The following is a 16,785-nucleotide window of genomic DNA, read 5'->3' on the forward strand; positions in this document are numbered from 1 at the left end:
CCAGATGATCTAAGAGATAAGGATTTAAAATTTTCTAGAAATAATGTTGTCAGTGGTGAAGAAAACCTTGAGAAGTTTAAGGACATGTTGAATGATTATGAAGTTGAACATGAAAATGTGGTTATTGGAAGCATGAATGATAATGATATTCCTATGGGGGAGTATTGTGGAAACATGATTGGATCATTATCATGATGATATGTTACATTCATGATAGTATCTTTTATTGATGTCAACATAGCAATTTTCTATGGTATCTAATAAAAGAACATCAGAAAGATCAAGTTGGTATAGATAGACAACTGAGAATTTTCACTAAGAGATGTTAAAGGGAGATCATACTATTTGTCTATTATATGTAGCTAACCTCAAAAGCATCAGATATTAATTTTGGAAGAAGTTATGCAAGTTTTTTTGATGAGTGTTTTGAGATAGAATTTACAAAGGCATGTTCTGATAAACTTGTTATATCTCTTAGTAGATTTATTATTTTGAGAAGCTGAAGTTACAAATTTGAAGAAGACATGTTGGTGATGAAGTGGCTAAGTTCACTCATCATAATGACACATGTATGGAAAGTTATTCAAGATGCAAGGTAGAAGATTAATGTTAAGCTAAGTGTAACATATTCCTAATGTGGTGCTATAATAATTAATTGAGAATTTTTAACAGTCAACTCAAGGAATTGTTTTATGGATTTGATATAAAGGAAGGACATTTTGCTTTATCATAAATATGGATTTGAATTGATTGTGAACAACACAAAGAGTGAAAAGTGAAATTGAGTAGAGTAGAGTGAAGGTGAAGGAATCTTTGTTGTTGAGGTTTTATTGTGTGCTCTAAAGTTGGATACTTGGATCCGAGGTTGGCAGCCTGGTCTATAAGGTTTGATAGTGATTGGTCTAGTTGACAAGATAGAGGAAAGGAGTTAAATTATACTACATTCAATTATTCTAAAAGGAAAATTTTAGAGGTCAGTTGGATAGTGAGTTTGGTGATCTTTCCCCAAAAGTTGTTTGGACAGTGGGTCCTTCTATTTTTTCTCAATTCCTAATAGGGTTGGAATCTCTTAAGAGTGATTAAAAGTCTCCTAACATGGACTCATATGTACTAAATGTTGTAATAGACTCCTAATACAGTCCATCCTCTAACCAAGAATATTTATATTAGTACATCATCTTGTGGGCATCATTCCCACCAGGGTTTTCCCTCTGATCAAGGGTTTCTCTAGTTAACATATCTAGTGTAATTGTCTATGTGCATCTTGTTGTGGTTGCTATTTACTTTGGTTGAATTGTTAAGATTGTTTTCCCCCAATTATCTTGGTGGACTATTGTTTCTAACAGTGGTCATGAGGTTGTTTGTTCATTCCCTCATAGAAGATACCATAGATTTGTATAGAAGACTTCCTGAGAATAGTATTAGTTCTTGGGAAAATTTTGAAAAAAAAATCAACAAACAATATGGAGATAAAAATAATGCTAGCTTTATATTGAATGAGTTCAACAATAGAAAGAAAAATCAAAATAAGTCTACATTTGACTTCAATGTCAGATTTTAAAAGGGGATTTATAAACTATTCCAAGTAATGAGGTCGGAGGAAAATGTTTTCCTTACAACATATTTTAATTCTTTTGATAGTAAGATGGAATACATTTTGAGGGATAAGGATCCTAGAACATTAAGAGATTCCCTTAGAATGGATGTAAACATTGAAAACAATAGGAAATCCTCTAGAAAACTAGGAGAAAGAGATGACCCTAAATTTTTTAATCCTTGTAGAAATAAGAAAGAAGGTGATAAGCCCCTTACTGCAAACAAGAATCCTGAGAAAGATAAGGTAGATCAGATGTTGACTATATAAAAAAATATGAATCCTCAAGCTGGAAATGCTCAGAAAGGAAACATTTTTGATAATCACAATTTAACAACTTCTATATATAGAATAGGATGCAAAATTTTCCTTATGCCACCCAATGGAAGGATGGGAAGGCTATTGTTCCTTCTAATAAAAATAATGGTGAAAAAAGTACGCATGATTCCTTGCAAAAGGCAACTATTAACATGGTTGATGACCCTCAATGTTGTATAATTTTTTAGTTGCCTCATGCACTAGAATATTTTGTTGTTGCATTATCCTATTTTTCTAATCAAGATGGAAATAAGGAGAAACCTAATAATGAGAGTGGTGTTGAAGATGTTGGAAGTAATATGTTTGAGTCATATTATGATGATGCTTTTGAATATGATGAATGTGATAATGATGTTCATAAGAGAAGACAGTTCCACAACACAATGCACCAACAAATCTTTTCATATGAGGATGAAGAGGAGGACACAACTTGTAATATGGTGTCATAAAAAAATGAGGTGATTTTAAGGATACCTACCAAGGAGGAAATTGATGAAATTACTGCTAATATGGTTGCCCAAGTGCTGACTAGAGGTATGTTGCAAAAGGCTAAAGGAAATGAAGTTTCTAGTGTATTTATCAAGAAAACTGATCCAAAGAAAGTAAACGTTAATGAGCCTAAGGATAAACATAATGTCAAGGTTAAGACTATAAGAAAATAGTGGGAACCTAAGAGAGGGGATATTGCAAAAGATCCTAAAGTTAAAATTAATAATAGTAAAAAAGAAGAGAGATCATTGATGGTCACTATTGTGAATGATAAGCAAAAGAACCAGAATGTTGCAAATTCATCTGACAAGCACAAAGAGGTGAAAGGTATGTCTATTGACAATCTCACCATTTCTCCAATTGATATGCTATCAGTATTATCCCAAATCATATTTAAAGTTACTTTGTCAGAGTTGTTAAAGATTCTTGAGCATAAGAATAAAGCTATAACATGGGCTAAGGGTGTGGATGATAAGATTGGTCATGACTTTAATTCAAACCAAATCCCTGATAGTCATGAGAAAGAAATAGAAACTAAAGTTGTTGAATCTCAAGTCCCATCCATGTACTTGGACGATTCAGTAAATCAATGTTTGGGAAGTGTTGACCCCTTTTTCTTAAGTATTATTTTAAATGGAAAAATATTTAACAATTGTATGATTGATTCTAGAGCATCGAATATAGTAATTCATTTTGAGATAATAAAAGAATTGGAATTAAAAGTGGAAACTCCTCAAGGTAGATGTTGCGCTATGGAAAAAAGAGAAGTTACTATCATAGGAACAATAAATGCAATTCCTTACGAATTATCTCCTTATCTTGATAAAGAAAAAACCATGAGTGTACTAGTTATAGATATCCTACCCTCGTATGGAATGTTGTCTAGGAAATGGAGTGCAACAATGGGGGGGAGTCTTTAATATAATCTATCACATGCAACTTTTTAGATTGATGATAAGTTGGTAAAAGTAAATAGAGAGCCAAAGAGTGTCTACATGATTGAGCAAGAAATTGAAGATGATATGACATGCCTTGTAGACATAATGTCAATTCATTTAGGGCTGAAGTGTTGGCATTAAAGAAAGAGAAAATTAAGTCACCTATTGTAGTTGATGTTGGGTCAGAATCAAAAAGGGGTCATTTATGGACAATGTAATTTGATGGAGCTTAATGCAAAGAAGGATTAGGGGTAGGTATCCTTTTGATTTCTCTTGATGGTTGCACTTATAAGTTCTCTTTTACTTTGAACTTTTCATCTACAAATAATATAATAGAGTATGAGGCTCTATTGTTAGGATTGAGATTGGCTCATAAACATGGCATAAAGTGCTTACATATCATAGGTGATTTTGAATTGATTATTTCCCAAGTAAGAGGAATATATGTCTCCAAGAACAAAAAGATTGAAATAATATAGAAATATTGTTTGGGATATGATAGAAGTTTTTTATGCTTTTGGGATAACATGGAAGGATAGGAGTAATAATAAGATGGATGACTTGTTGACAAATATCTCCATAAAGCCTAATGACATAACATTTTCTGGCTTATCAAAAGTAGAAATACAAACCAAACCCTTAATCCCTGATAATATCCATAATTGGTAGGTTTTTGAAGAAGGCAAAGATACCATAAGGTTTCTAAATTGTGAAGACCAATTTTGGGGACAAGAAATTATTGTGTAGCACTTGTGGAAAAAATAGATGGTAAGGATACTATTTTTGGTGAAGAGGTGGTTCAATTAAAAATGAACAAGATTCCCAAAGGTTAGGTTGTTGGAGACCTTTTTTTATAACCATGATAGATTCAAGACAACTAAAATTGAACATGATGCAAAGGACTTAGAGGAAATCAACCTTGGAACCAAAGAAACACCAAAGAAAGTCTATATAGGGAAGAAATTATCTCATAAAATTAAACAGACTTTGGTTAGTTTACTAAGAAAATATAGATGTGTGTTTGTCTAGTCATATGATGATTTGAAGGCCTATAGGGAGGACCTCTTTCATCATGAAGTTCCATTGAAAGAGAGAGCTAAACCTTTTAGACAAAAATAGAGGCCTATAAATCCAACTCTTACACCAAAGATGCATGAAGAGTTGATAAAATTGAGGAATGTAGAAATCATTAAACCAATAAGACATTCTTCTTGGGTGTCAAACTTGGTTCCTGTTAGGAAGAAAAATGGTGATATAAGACTGAGTGTTGATTTCAGAAATCTGAACATTTCATCATTGAAGGATAGTTATGGCTTGCTAAATATGGAGGCTATACTACAAAGTGTCACTAGATTAGAGTTAATGTCTATGATGGGTGGCTTCTCTGGATACAATCAAGTGGTTGTAAAGGAATTAGATTAATATAAGACTACATTTACAACACTTTAGGGAACATATATTTACAACATAATGCCATTTGGTTTAACTAATGTTGGTGCTACTTTTTAGAGAGCCATGGATGCAGCCTATGTAGACATAATTTACAAGTTCCTAGTAGTATGCCAAGATGATTTGATATCATACTCAAAGGATGAAAATGACCATTGTATGCATTTGGAAAAGGTGTTTATTAGAGCTCTTAAGTATGGTATTTATTTGAATCCTAGGAAGTGTGCCTTTATTGTTACTAAGGGTAAATTATTAGGTCACTTGGTTAGAAAATGAGTTAGGATAGATCTAGAGAGGATGGAGGCAATAAATAAAATTCAAAAGCCTAAGAATGTGAAAGGAATTCAATATTTCTTTGGGTAGATCAATTTCCTTAGAAGGTTTGTTAAATTTTTTTTTTGAAATAAGAAGGCCTATTTCTAATTGTATGCATGAAAGAATGAAAGAAAATAAACATTCATAACACTTTGACACAAGATATGGTGACCAGAAACCTTTCAATCAGAAAATAAAACTGGGGTGGGGATGATACCCATAAGCTTTAGTATTGTAGTATAAAGTTATTTTTTAAGGCTTATAATGAACCACTTATGGTGATATACCCTATTAGGAGCAATAAGGACTATGAGGTCCACCTTGTCAAAGGATTTACAAATGTACAATAAAGTATTCACTTAGGAGATTTAGAAAAGACTATTAAGTCTACCCTATTAAAGGATTTGGCTTATGTACTTGTTAGGATGAACCAATGGCTAATCTTTGATCTATAACTCTAATTTGATGGTTGAGATTCCTTATATTTCAATGATCACCTGACTATGATAGATAAATCTTTGTTGTCCCTTATACTACTTGTAGCCTTCTTTAATTTACATTTTTTCTCATCATACATTCTTCAATTATCTTGTTTAGATATGGTACAATGCATTACATATATAACAATTGAAATTACAACTTACTAGAGTTGGCTACAATACCAATTTTATCATAATTTACAAGGTCGACCCAACTATTGTAACTTAGGCTTTGAAGAAAAACTTGGTGATGTTCTGATACATGGAAAACATTGTTAATGCTCAAAAATCTTTAGCACTTAGTTGAACTTGAAGCTCATTCCATACTAATCACTTCTAAGTAGCTTGAACTCAGTCAACACTGAGTGACTTGGTGAACTCTGAGAAACTCAATAGCAACTAGATCACTCCATTGACACTACATGACTTGGTCAACACTATATCCACTTTGTTAACATTGTGAGCTTGGTAGACACTATTGGAATTGGTTAACACTATAGTGCTCTATTAACACTACAATATTCTTCACTTCCACTAATTAGCTTGGTAGCCTCTCTAATGCTCGATTTGCACTAAACTATGTTTCTAAAGCTCGATATAAACTGTGTAGCTCAAAAAACACTGTAAACTAACTCAAGTGCTTAGTAGACACTATATTCTAACTACTTATCTTGGAAAAAACTAAATTACTTGGTTAATACTACAAATTGAATGATAAGCTTGGTAAAAATTGTAGAGCTCGATAGCAATGTAACCAATTGACTAAGTGTTGAGTCACTACTAGAAAAATTGACCTTTATGTTAGCAATCTCCCCCTTTATCAAAAAAAATATGATCATTCAAAACTCTAAGTCAAAACTTACTTTGCCATCATTTTATGTCTTCAACTTGGTTTTGAATTCCATATGTTGTGGCTTAGTAACATACTATGTTTTTTAGATTTTTCAAAATTGCTTTTGTAAATGTATTCCTTGTTTATTCATACTGACTATACTACTCCCCCACACATATATCTCCCTTATATACATACATAGTATAGTATATTTCTCCTCCTTTACATACTCTATACAATACTCCTACTTTTTGAAATAAATGCCAATGGTGTATAATAACTATATGTTAATACCAAAATGTGACAAGAATTCAAAATGTACCTTTAGAATAAGTACTATTTTTGTGTCCCAATTTTCATGTAGTAGCTCACTTGCATGTAATGCAATGTACAATTCTGCTAATAATACCAACATGTGATTAGCTATGGAGAAGTTGTTATCATGGATGAGTGTCTTTGCATGTACAACATGCTTATACAATGCATCCACGTTTGGAAGAATCATGCCTTGGATTTTTTCAAGTCTGGCCCTAATCTTGGCTTCTTCCTTCAATATTTCTACCTGCAGATTAATTAGATATCTGATCTTTGTATAATGTGTAGAGCTATGGCTTGGGTCAAGTGACAGATGATGTGCACTTTCCTTCATGTCTTCATCTATCTTGGATAATTTCTCCTTGATATCCTTGGTAAAGATAGTTGTATCACTTAACAAAAAATAATACAACATTGTTAACAGATGTTTCTAGTGTACCAAGAATAGTAGTTTACTCTACTTGGTCTATTGTAATCCTTTGTGCAACTTGTTCCAACACTCTATTCTCAAACTTTCTTTAAGCTCTACAAAGAAGCTTCTCCTAACCATTCAAGTCATCATTGAATTTTTGGACAATATCTTCTAATTGATCCAATATAGGTTGAGTTCCATCAACCTCAATACTTAGAGAATCAAAAAATATGCTCTTGATGTCTTCAAAGACATGGTTTCCTTTCTTCTTTTATTCTCTAAGCTTCTGTACTTAGCCCTATTCTTCAATAATTCACCTATGTTGTTCATTTGATTAAGATTCATGGTAGTGATATCCCAATTTGGAATAACTATATCCTCATTGAGATCAACTATTTTTTTCTTTTCCCTTTTCTTTCAAAATGGTGGAAACAATGTGTTTCCCCTTGTTTAGGACTTTCATACTTGGTTGAGACTCTTTCTCAATTGCCATTGTACTTTCTATAGATACATAATGATGGATTAGAAATAAAAGTTGAAATGGTACTAACAACGTGAATACCTTGTTGTTGCTCGATTAGGCTTGATGATGGAGGACCTTGCTCCTTGGCAAATGAAGTGTTATGCACTTCTATCATTGTAATATTTATCAAAGTAGATTCATAGCTTGGTTTTGTTCTTGGTGTAGGAGTGTTACCCATGACCAACTTAATAGAAACTATCTTTGAGCGAGATTGCACTAAGGCTATTCTCAAAGAGTGAGGAAATAAGGCCATGACTACTACTACAATTTTGTCAGCATTGGTCTCCTCAATACCTTGTATCTCTAGAAGATTTCCTCCAATAGCTTCATGTTCTTCCTCCTCATCATCCAAATTGACATCATCAAGTTCATCATCTTTTATTTCTATGTCCTCTTCCTCAACATCATCATCCTTTTCATCAACATGTACAATAAAGTCACTAGGTTGATGCGACTTGTAAATGTTTTTCCATGTATTTCAGGTTGCCTTCACTACGTATTCAATGTCTTTCATCAATATCATATATGTGTTGAATTTAAGAGTGAACTTATCTTCATTTTTCTTCAATGATTCCATCATTTCCTTATTATTGAGACTTGGCATTAGTTTCCTCAAGGTCTGTTCATAGATATCCTTGATAGTCTTTTGTGCATTTTCCCATCTTGGCTTTATTACATGCATAAGTTCATTAGGAATCTATTGTGCAAGCTGATCTGGTGAGTAATTTTATTTTCCCAATTTTGACATAAGCATGTCCTCAATCTATTTTTTCTCATCTTCATTCCTAGTCTCATACATAAGAGATTTGAAATTTTCCATGTCAACTCTTCTTCCATTTCCTTTAATCTTTTGTGAAGTGTAGGTGGAGATCTCTTGAAGATTATTTTCTTAGCTTCATATTCACCTAACTTCAATTACTTCCTTGACTTGGATGCCCTTCTAGTGAATACAACATGGGATGACTTGGTAGGTCTAGTTATGATAACCTTTCCTTTCTTCTTCAGAGGTTTTTCATCCTCAAATTTTTCTTCTTCTTCTTCTTCTTCATCTTCTACATCATCTTCTTCAATATCATCAACTTTTCCCTCTATGAGCTTTAGAGGAGAACCTTCTTGCTTAGTGCCTTTCAATATCCTTCCTACTATTTTCCTTCCTTTAATGACTACTTGAGGTAACTTAATCTCAAGCTCTATTTTTACCTTAGCTTCATCATATGCACTGAATTTTGTAGCTTTGGAATCGATATGCTCATTCAATAGAACAACTATGATATCCTTAGTGTCATCAATGTTAACCTCATACTCTAGAGACTTAACCCACGCCACTCTAGGTCTAGCTACTTGAATATATACTTTGTTACAGTCCACCATGAAATAGATATCATCCTTGTAATTTTCAACAAGTTTCTTGGGGATCCTATATCTATTATTCATCTTCTCCTTAAATTTTTCAAAGTATTTATCCATGATACTTTTAAAATTTTCACCCATCTTTTCTATATACTCATTTATTTGATAAAAAATAGGAACATCATTCCTCCATACTACTGTACCTTTGGGAGGGAAATTTTTTTGAGTAAAGAAGAATAAACATGTTAGAAAATATCCAAACTTACATGGATTATTCTTTGATCCTTTGATTCTCTCCATATTCTTGTTGAACTGATTGAACATCAACTTGGCAAGGTCAAAAGATAGGTTATTATTCACAACCTTGTAAGCAAGATCAATAACTTCACCTGATACACTGTTTAAACATCTCAAAATATAAATCTTATGTGCAATGATATAAATGCCAAATTTTAGTTCCATATTATTTACATAGCTAATATGCATTCCTCTTCCATCCCAATTGGCAAAATTTCTCTTTTCTAGTTCTACCCAACCTAGGGTTTTAGTTTTCTTCACTTTATTAACCATTGGGAGTCCAATGATTCTATTAATCATTTTCTTTTTTATCTGAATAGGTTGCTCCAACCATAACTTTCCATTATGTACATACCTTAGAATATATCTCATCCATTTGACCTAGAAGTCTCTTGGCATATGAGAGATATGAGTCAAGCCCTTAGTTTCCAAATGTCGATGTGTGGGTTTCAATGCACCATCCACACATAATTCCCTAGATGCTTCATTCATTTCTATGGTTCCAATTTCTTGGATTGAGCAATGATAAAAAGAATGAACATCATGCACAAGTAATACCTTAGGTGAAATTTATTATTGTGCACTAGTTGGGTCAAGTGCCTCTACAATCACTAGACTCAACTTGAAGTTTGGTGCCTTGTAATCAACTCCACGACCTAAAATTTTAGAACTTTTCTTCTTCTTTTTTCTACTAGAATATGCCATTTCTTGGTAAGGTTTCTAAAAACTTCAAAAATATTTTTAAAAAAAATTAAATTATTCAATGGCTTTGGATTCTCTCTTCACAAATAGCTATGGAAATTTGTGATGAAACAATCTATTTAATTTCTTTCTTTTAACAAATTTTTGCCTTTCAATCACCATTAATGCCTCATACTTCATAGTCACTTAGTGATAGGATGTCCTCCACTTAGTTTAGTCTTTACTTCTTAGAATAAATTTGCAACTTAGTAGAGTCACCGTCACTCGATAGGAACTATCAACTTGACCCTACAATAATATGTAACCCGACCTTGCTTGGTAAGGTCTTCTACTTTTCATTATGCTCATTGATCCCATTACATATTGAATGTTGATTGGATCATTCTTTCTTCTAGATGGAACTGATGTTAGATTACTTCCTTTGAATAATAGTTCCAGTGATCACCATAGGGAACTAAGTTGAAGTGTTTGGACTACCCAACTCATTGACTTGGGTGTCCTTCACTTCATGATCTTGGCTTGCATCCTCTAGAGATTTTGGTACCCATTACTACCTCATTTTATTTCTTATATTGTTAGCTTTTGCTTTCTTTTCATCTTCAATTCTACTTGTGTTCATACAGTTCTTGACAAGATGCCCAAGTTTTGTACAAATAAAACATCTCTTGGTAGTGTCTTTTTTTCTACTGGGTTCCACTACTTGGTTTTTCATTATGAAGATTTGTGTCCTTGTTTCTTGAAATTATGACATTTGCCTTCAAACTTAGGTTTCTCTTTACATTCACTTGCTCTATGACCATGCTTATTGCAATAGTAACACTTTCCATTAAATTTTTCTTTACCATTACTCTAATATTTATTTGATGTATGGCCTATCTTACCACAATGATTGCAAGTAAGTCTTTGATTCTTTTGAGCTCCTTGCTGAAATGATTCACCTTTGTGTCTGTACTAACTTTTTTTATTTAATTGATTCATATTTTCCTAAGATTTCATCATTCTTTTATAGGTTTTATTTTTAGTATTGAGACCATTCTGTAGTCTTTCATTCTTTGATCTTAGATTCATAAGTTCTTTATTTGCATTGGTGAGCTGATCAATGAAGTTTACTTGTTGAAGGGATAGATGTTGAATTTCATTATTCATTTCTTCTATATCTTCTTTGTCTTTTTCTTTTTCTTCCATGACTTCACATAATCTCAATGATTGGATTTCTTGTTCTCTTTTCAGCTTTCCAACTTCTTCTTGAAGATTGGAATTCTTTTCAAATAGATCTTTGATTTCTTTACCAACTTCATCTAAATTTTTTTCAGGATATATATCCTCAATTCTTTCTTTAGTGTAGAGATTTGTTAATCTTAGATTGGTTTTGACAAGTGAGTGTCTATACACTTAATTCATTTACTTGGTTTAGGCTAGAGTAGTACTAGGATGGATGACCTCCCAGGAAGTCCCAGTGCTTCACCTATGTGAGCATCACCTAGATCCAATGAGTGCTAAGTGTTTCATTTATTCTCATGAGAGATGGATTTGTGTTGAATCACTACTCATGAAACATGCATCAATGAGTTTGACTCAAAAATCACACAGTTAAATCTTGATAGTAATATCAAAAGTAACATATGTTGAGCACAACATGTAAGTTAGAGCATGTTGAGTAAACAATGTGTGTTGAGTCACTCATGTGCCAAGTCATTCAAGTGTCGAGCAGATAGTATGTGACAAAAAAATAGTGCATGCTGAGTCATTAAGATGCTAAGTAATAGCATTGAAGTCATAGTTAGTGCCAAGCACCAAGGACTTTAGATGCTGAGTAACACATTTTTGACATAGTTGTATGTATTGGCACAAACTACTATGTAAACCATTTTAAAGCCAACTTGAGGATTGATTTACGATCTTTTGTTGATAAGGATGAACCTTAAGTGTGAATCCCTATGTATTACATGCATCCAATTAGAAAAAGGAAAGATTTAAGTGGCAATATGGGTGAATCGCAACCATTAATTCATTTCCTAATCCTAAGTCACCTAGGTCTTCTTAAGGAGGAAAAAACACTAAATGTTCTAAGAAGAATTAGAAATAGAAGGAGAGCTTTGCATGTGCAAATAGAAAATTCATGGTGACAAAGGTATTATGATTTGAGTTAGATTATAGAATTAGTTAAAGGAGAATAGAGGAAGGAAACAATGGAAAATAGAGAGACATCTGATCAGAAGGGTCAAGTACACATTAGTATAGAAGTAATTTGACATCAAGCAATACAGTGTTAATCACAAGATCACTGTTGAGACATTCTAATAGGTGAATTAGTTAAATCTCTTAACAAAGTAGTCCTAGTAGGTTGTATTGAAATCCTCTAACTAGGTACTTACTTAATTGTGAGTTGAAGTCCTTTAATCAAGCACACTTCTAACAAGGTAGACCTTTCATAGGGTAGATCATATTTTATGATAAAAAAATGTAACCTTCATTGGGTACACTTTATTACTGTAGTAGTGAAGATTTATGGGTGTCATCCCCACCCCAATTTTACCTTCTCATTGGAGGGTTTCTGGGTAGTCATATCTTGTGTTATATATGCGTGAATGCTTACTTGTTTACATACTTTAGATGTATATGCTTTATATATTATTTTAGTTTACTTATTGAATTGTGAGATGGATGTATGGTGAAAGTTTTTATGGGTAAAATTTTGAAGCACTGATTCACACCCCCTCCCCCCGCTCCCCTCTCAAAGTTTACTTTTCCTATTATAATTCCAACAATTGCTATCAGATCTTGGTCATAGTGTACAATAAGAAAAGTACACTTCCCTAAACCCTTCTATCCAAGGCTTTCCATCGATTGGAAAGCTTGAAATGGTGGCTTAGGGCTCCCTAGTCATGGAGTGCAAAAAGCATACAAATGAGCATATAATGGATCTCAACTAAGCCTTAGGAATGTAGCCCTTGCTAGTAAACCATGAGATGGGAGATTCTTTAGACAAGAGCAAGAGTGCTAGTGTCAAAGAGTTCTATACAAATGCAAGAATGAAACTATGCTAGGATGAAAATACAAAAATGTAGCTATTTTAAACAATGATGAGAGTGTTACAATCCAACTATTATGCTATGTGAACTAGATTATAAAAAAAGAACCTAAGCTATTATGAAACTATACTAACATGCCATAATATCTTAAGCTAAATGTAATGGAATGCAAGAATGAAGATAAGAAATAGAATGTTTTCCTCAAAGTTCAAAAAACCTGTTAGAAAACCTACAACATAACAATATTCAAATGATGATGGATCCTTTGAGGGGGAAAGCTCTCTCCCTTTCAAAGCCATACAGATAGTAGAGATCAAGATTAAGATGGTGGATGATCAATTGTTGAATTTGAAAATGGGAGGGATCCATGCACACACACAAGTCAACTAATAGAAAATAAGTTGACTTGTCATATAAGAAAAAAGTCTCACAAGCCTTTTCTTTTAATTATGAAATAGAAAAAGGACTTTATGTGTGCACTTTTAGTGGGTTAGAAGAATGGGGAATTTTATTTAATTAAAAGGGGACATGTTATTTTAATCAAATAATGAACTTAGGATATCATAGTCAAACTATAGGTTATAATCAAATTAATTGATTATTAGCAATTTGGTCTATGTAAATGATTAATTAAATTAGCCAAAATGCTGAGAAGGGGGCTAATAGTCTAAATGACCATTTTTAAGTGATTAGATTTTTCCCTCTTTGACTAATGTGTGATTGATCTGGGAACATATTACGTCAAAGAAAAAAGAAGCCAAGTAGGTAGCAATAGATATAGATATCTGATTCTGAAGAATGAAATGCAAAAAAAGATAGCAAATCCTGAATCTACAACTTGATAGTGGTAGTACTAAACACTAGGAAAAAAAGATGATTTTAAAATTCAAGAAGAATGATAACACCTAGCAAAGCAGATAGATTGAGAGCAAGTGAAAAGGTCGTACAAATGCCCCTGAGAAATAGATAGCTGTAGTGAGTAATGATAGAGTATTTCTACCCGCTTGGGATCAAAATTGAAATGAGATAAGGGGAATGTAGAAGTAGACTAGATATGAGAAAATTGAGGTATATCAATGTTCAAGATGATAGATAGATGATGAGAACCAAAGAATGACTATTAAGAAGTGATAGAATACCCGAGTTTGACCAAAGTTGATCACAAAGGATAAAGCATGAAAATTAGGTCAAATAGAGTAGAAAGGTGATTTTAGACATGAAAAGGTGAATTTAAGTAGATGTGAAGTGTAGAAATGATGAAGACATGAAGAAATGAAGATGCCCCAGCAATGATTTGGAGATTAGACCTCAGAAGTCGACTAACTGCTCAGAAGAAGGTGAAAATTTTTAATGCAATTTTGACCATCAAGATGAACTCAAATTTTGATTTTGATCCTAAAAATGGATTTAGGACATCAAAATTATCTAGGGATGCAATTTTTCATGGAATTTTGAGGAGTTTGAAAATTAGGTCAAAATGAGGTCGAAGGCTATAAAAAGGGGCCCAAGTGTGATTTTCAAATTCATTGTCTTTTGTGATTTGTTGAGAGCTTGTGAGTGGTCTAGAGAGAATCATGGCATTGGTTACCATTCTGCTTCACTAACACCATTTCAAGTGCAACTAGTTGCATAATTGGCTAGAGCACTACGGAGCACTAGTAAGTGACTACTTTTTTGCCATTTTTTTGAGCTTTTTTGGTGTCTTCCACATGTTTGGAGGATTTTTATGAAAAATATCACATGATATTTTAAAAGCATTGCATGGGTACATTATAAAATATTAAGCAATATAGTTTTTTTCAAAATGTATCGCATGCATGCTTTATTTTCTACCGTATGGGACATACCCATTTATCGCTTGCACTAGTGCAAAATATCGTATGATGGAATTATATCACATGACTTTAGAAAAAGTATCACACAATATCCTTCCAGCATATTGTATCACCTACAGTAGGAAAAAAGTATCACATAAGTGTTTTATTGTTGATTTTTTTGGTTTTATGATCATGTTTTGCAATGTGTTATTGACATGTGCCTATTTTATGTGTGCAGGAGGTATTTCCTACGTTACTTATCAGAGCCCCCAAAGTGGTGGGGTTGCAATTTGTTGTGTATTTGAAAAATGCTAAGCATGCTACCATATCGACCATGGGATTGAGGTGGGTTATATGGATGCCCCATATATAGGCAAACCATGGGTTGTTGACTACATTGGCTAAGTGATGGTACAGTGAGCATAACACCTTCCATCTACTAATCAGAGAGGCCTCGATCACATTAGAGGATATATATCATATACTATGAGCTCCTTGTTATGGTGATCCAATAAGTTGTACATTTGATTGCTCTTGTTATGTTTTGCAAATTTTGATTTTGATTTCAGGTATGTTGATGCTAAGTTTGGTGATATGTCATAGGTGTACTATGATAAGACCTTGATAGAGGGGTGAGTGGCTATGCAATAGATGTTCTAGGATGTTACCATCCTAGATTTCAATCTGAGTTGGGAGAAACTCATTGATGATTATGGTTCTGACTACCCTCTACCAAGTTTTTTATTTTCTCTGGTAGCCTAGGCCTTGGTGATAGATAGGGGCTAGAAGAGCTTACCTCTAGGATGGGGTCAATTAGTGGCAGATTTGATTGCATAGCCACATAGGATGGCATGGGGGCTAGCAATACTAGCAGATATGTACCATGAGCTTCATGAGAGAGTGTATTATGGTGGTAGTCCCTAGGCATGTAGGGCAGTTTTGGCACAGATCTAGGCCTAGGAGCACATTGTGGTGATCCAACCATAGGTGTAGTCATGAGAATAGAGCTAGCCATACATATTTGGATACATAGGATTTGTCCCTCAGTCACATAATGGGGACATCACCTATTACCACCATATTTTTTATGAGCTAACAGCATTTACAAGGTGGCTCTACTGAGAGTGTCATAGGTAGTTAGATGCCTGGGAGCTGGATTATATGAGATACAACAAACCACTAGTAGGGAGGCACCCAAAGATTGTAAAGTGGGTCATGATCAACCAAGTATGGTGATAGTTTGCAGAGTGATAGGTGGTATCGATGGAGACCACCACCTATGCTTGCTTCCATTTTGGTGAGGCATGAGGCTAGCTACCTATGCTAGATTACCATATAGTAGTGCAAAAGATAGTGACTCTAGTTTGAGCTCCTTGGGATTATCATCTAGACATGATAGATGTAGGGTTAGACCCTACATATTTATATGAGAGATAGAGGCATACATTCCCTCAATTTATAGAGCCTGATGTGCTACCCACAGTGGGGGGACATGGAGGTGGTGGAGATGAAGGTAGAGGCAGATGTGGAGGTAGGGGTGTTAGATGGAGGTTTGAGAGGGATCCCAATCAAGGAAGAGGAAGGAATGGGCATAGGCCATGAGGTAGGTGGAGGAGGAGGTGTCATTGCAACAATGGTGGTGAGCGAGGAGAGAGGAGGTAGAACCAAAGTAGCCAGCCAAGAGGGAGGATGAGCAAGATGCAAGGATCTGTGCCTTGGAGGAAAAGCTATAGATAGCTTGGGTAGCTATCATGGTGTGAGATCAATAGCTCATAGATGAGCTAGCATGAGGGGATGATCTTCAAAGAGAGTGAGATGATGTGAGGTGAGAGGTAGCACATCATGGTGCATGAGCCACATACTATTATGCCACCTACAAGGGTGTAGTGCCACCAGGGTAGGGACTTCCCAACTATTTAGAGT

The sequence above is a fragment of the Cupressus sempervirens genome, chromosome 2, assembly GCF_028749045.1.
Source record: "Cupressus sempervirens isolate cs-2001-9-10 chromosome 2, ASM2874904v1, whole genome shotgun sequence".
Classification (NCBI taxonomy): domain Eukaryota; kingdom Viridiplantae; phylum Streptophyta; class Pinopsida; order Cupressales; family Cupressaceae; genus Cupressus; species Cupressus sempervirens.